Here is a 5000-nt window from a genome sequence, read left to right as displayed (position 1 = left end):
CAAAAGAAAGTAAACTCAATGTAATTCACATAGTAAAGAGCTCCAAATATACTAGAAGAAACCAATATAGGGCATCGGAACTTACTAATTCTTATGTGTAATTTGAGCTCAATTTCACTTGAAGAACATATAACTAGATCACTAAAATTGTTAGAAAGTAAAGTCCACCAATATAAATGAAGGTGGGTGGGATTTAGCTTATGCACTTTAAACAACATTTTTCTAAACTATGGATATCATCTATGAACCTTAACTTTGCATATGTGAGTAAACCAAAAAGTAAAACCATGCACAACATAAGGAAAATCATAACACCATATTTTATTAACTAGAAAAGCCTTGGCCAAGTGAAAAACTGGGTGGAGATGATAGCTACAAAATGATTGACTAATCAAAAGTATCTTGTGAATGATATTAACCATATTAGGAGTCTATTTCAAGCATATAGTGTATCTATCTTTGTTAGAGGACTAGGCCTTATTAGAAACCTCAACCTTGTTAGGAGTTGTAAACACAATAATAAATACAAGCTAAGGTCATTACCCAAAGAAGCTACATAGATAGATACAAGACCTTGATTTTTTTGATATTTTAAATATATGATTAGTCCTTGTATACAAAACATTGTAAAACTTTCTTCTCTACATTGATCATCAATATATATATATAGATATATATATATATATATATATAAGTGCACATATAATAATTATATCATTTCAATATAGTTACATACTTTTCTTAGCAAAAAGGTTCTTACTTTATATCAAAATAGTTAATCCATTGGCCTTACACTCTATTGAACATTACCAAAAATTGGCATTAAATTCTTCTACATGTTGGTTAACATCTAGGATATCATCCCTACCTTGTGTAGTTATTATTTTGACAAGTCAAAATAATACCTTGACTAAAATGCCAATTCTCTACAAAAAAAATTTGTTAGTACAATAACAAACATGTCTTTAGAAAACTATCCAAATATGCAAAGATAATCATTAATTTTAGTGGCCTTGCTTACATGTTAGAATATATAGTCCACCAATATAACTTTGGTGGGGGGGTGTGGGGGAGGGGGTGGTCGAATTATTTATACAACTAATATCACAATTATCAACCTTGATAAAATCTAACCATATGAGAAATATAATCAGAAACCACAACAAGATACTCATACACAATAACACCAGATATGTTAACTAGGGAAACCCTTGATCAGATGGGAAACCTTGGTGGGGATGGTACCCACAAGATGGTGTACTAATATAAATATTCCTTTTTAGAGGATAGAACCTATTAGGATTCAATAACAACATTCAATACATATTAGTCCCTATTAGGAGACTTTAAATCCCTGTTAGGATATTCCAATCCTATTAGGAGTTGTGCCAACCCAAACAACTTCAAGGGAAAGATCAATAAACTCATTGTCCAAATGATCTTTGTATTATTCCTTGTAGAATAATAGAAATGAATAGTACTACTCCATATTTTTTTCCTATCAACCAAAATTCTACTCCTTCTGATCTTGTAACCAAATCAAAAATCTTACATCCAATAATCCCTTTGATCACTTACTCACATTCAGTAAACACTATGCTTCTTTTTGCACTTCACACTTAATACAATGATCACTTCACTCTACAAACAAGGAAAACATCTTTCCTTTATACCATATCTTCAAAATAATTCCTTGAGTGAGCATTGAGGCTTTCCCAATTAATTATAATAAGATAATGAATTAATTTAGAATTACAATAGCATTATCGACTCATAGTTTATACAACTTGAATAGTACTTTCGGTTCACAATTTATACAACTTCTCAAATATGCAATACAAGAGCTTACAGATCCACTAACATCATTCTCAAAATTTCATAAGTCACTAGTTGACCACACATTAATAGATTATATCACTATCAAATGATATAATACAAAAACTAGACACTGCTTCTTAGTTACTCTGTCTCTGTATTGCTCTTTGTAAATCAAGTAGAACTTTCGTACATCTTCGACTTACATGATGTGCATTGAACTATGTCATCAAGAAAATATATGTCCGTGAAGGCACATCACCAGACAATCAAAACATTGTCCATACAACTAAGATCTCTATCTTCTACTCTTCCAGTCTTCACAGACTTACTACTATGTTTACATCAATGACAAACTTAGTCATGAATGCAACATGTCAATACTATCCAATTATTAGGATACTCCCCCAAAGGAATAGCATCAACATTCATGCTAATAACATATTATAATATTTCCAAACTATCTTCCCTTAAGATTTCTTAACCATATCTTACTTCTTTGAAGGTCGCTGAAAGAAGTATTCTACCTATGCCTTGTAACCATGTCTTATAATTATATAATTTTCTAAGTAGCCTCATTCTATACTTAAATTTTTTCTTCAATAGCCTTGATATTGCATTATTTCTCCATTAATTAAAACACCTATCATATTACCTTAGCTACATAACCAAAAATCTCCCCTTTTGGCATTGATGTCAACATAGGGAAAATTTGGCTATGTATAGAGGGTATAATTATTTAAAATTTCAAAACTTGATAAATTTCAAAAGTTGTGGCCAGTAAAAAATTTCAATATGTGGACCATAATTATATTCCATATATCTTTACAATATTTAAATATTTCTTGTATTGCCCCTTTGATTGAGTGCTCCCCTTTTGTACATACTTAGGAATCTATTCACACCTTTCATGTACTTAATGGTTGTTTTTTTCAGTCCATCTCCACATAATTATAAATTTTACTATTATTCTCCCACTTTGACATCAATGGAAAAGGTGAGAAAAAATTTCCTATGTACATGACAAAAATTTGAGTCTTCAAGCTTGGCACTTTGCCAAAAGTGCCATACTGTCTTTAAAATTAATCTTCAAGTTTCCAAATTATGTATCCATGTAGACTTAATCATCTCTCTAACATTGATCATTCCAAAAATTCTATAAGTTGTAATTTCATCTCCATTAAGATCAATAAATGAAAATTTCTCATATGACTTATTTCCTTCTAAGAGTGTTCTCAATTTCTTTTATGGTAAGTCAATTCTTGGTGATAGAAGGTCTCTAGATAGAGTAAATATTTCCATTAACCTATCTCTATCCTACTCCAAAGCCTTCAATTATTCATGATCCTTACTCACTCTTTGATCAAATTCAATTATAGTCACATCATTGGTCTTTATTTCACCTATCATTTTCTCTATCTCTTCCTCATTCTCCTTGATACCCGTTGATATCTCTTAAGTGTTCTTATGTGGTTTTGTACATTCAACATACACTATCTTACCTTTAGAAATACACTTCCCTTAACCATTTATGCAAGTATCTATAATAGTTTGATCATTTTTAACATTTTCAAATACATGGTTGAAATTTTTTTTATCATGGTCTTCTTGCACCTTTATTTTTCTTGCCTCCTCAAGTATAGTGTAGTGTGCATCAAACTCTTCAATAACCTTTTTTAATTTATTTTCTTTATCTTTCTCTACAATTTTTACTAAAGGTGGTAAATTTTATTTAAGTCTTTATAGAGAAAGTTCTAATGCCCTTTTTGTATTTTTAGTTTTCTTTCTTGTCTTCTCCATTGCCTGATTTGTGAAAGAAAATGTTGATAATTGCATGTAGCTTATCTCATCCATGTCTTCATTCATCAACTTACTCTATTGCAATACTTGCTAAAAAAGATTTTATTGTGAATGTCTAAGGTGTACTTGTAATTTCCTTACCTTTATCTATTGACTTTGTAAGTGTTTGCACTAACATTTGAATCAAAGTATATTTCCTTAGTTCCTTTATTATTTTCTCTTCTTGTGGCCTCTAATCTATCATATCTTTCTGTTTAGTTTATGCCCCCAATTATGATAGATCTTAATATAAAAAATTAGGTCCTATTTATAGTGAATATGTATCCATATTAGGTATAGAAAAAATTGTGACCTTTGTTCAATCCTCACTCCACTAAATTTATTATAGATCATGTTGACCATGGTTTTTAGTAACATCTGCATTTAATATTCCCTAATCATTTATTCAACTTGGTCTTGTATTTTTGGAAATGTAATTCAAACTAGGTGACTAAGAGGGTGGGGTGGTGGGTGGGGGTGGGGGTGAATCAGGAACCACTTAAAACTTCTCTTTCTTGATCCCATTTTATTATATTATCTAATCTACTTACATGTATGGAACATAAAGAAATAAAGTAACAACACCATAACACTTTGACACAAGAATTGGTAACCCAAAAACCATCCAAGTAGAAGGTAAAATTGGGGTGGGGATAACACCCACAATGCTTCACTACTACAATATTAAAGTTGGCCTATTAGGGCTTACAATTGATCACTTCTAGTGATCTACTTGGTTAAGAGTAATTAGGCTTGTTAGGTCCACCTTGTGAAAGGATTCATAAAATATAATTAAGTATGTATTCTATTAGGAGTTTCTGCAAAGGATTGTTAGGTACACCCTATTAAAGGATTTGGGACTGATGCACTTGTTAGGATGAGTTAGTGGATTGATCTGTACTATGAAATTTTGTTTGTTGATGAAGATCCTTTGAAGTAAACTAATCACCTGATTGTGATAGACAAGTCTCTACCTTTCCTATGTACTTCTTGTAGCCTTCTAATTACTCTTTTGTTTTCTATTCACTTCCATGTAATGCTATTTAATTAGTTCATCATTTGGATAATCAAAGTAACTTATATTTATATCCATCTAAATAATTGCATTAACAATTCAGCTACAACTTAAATAGTTTCAAAAACAATTACCAAGTCTACTTAGTGTTGAGACTTGGGTCCAATAGCTTACTCAAGTGATAGTGTAGATACTTGAGAAGCACTATCACCTTGGCTAACTATGGCACTTGGTTCATATTGATCACTTAGAAAACTTGGTTGGCTTAGTTTGCACCACTTTGCCTACTTGGTTATCATTATGAAATAAGAATGCTTTATTGACTCAGTTT

This window comes from Cupressus sempervirens, chromosome 3 (genome assembly GCF_028749045.1).
Source record: "Cupressus sempervirens isolate cs-2001-9-10 chromosome 3, ASM2874904v1, whole genome shotgun sequence".
Taxonomy (NCBI): domain Eukaryota; kingdom Viridiplantae; phylum Streptophyta; class Pinopsida; order Cupressales; family Cupressaceae; genus Cupressus; species Cupressus sempervirens.
The sequence above is the reverse complement of the archived record's forward strand: the minus strand, read 5'-3'. Positions refer to the sequence as shown.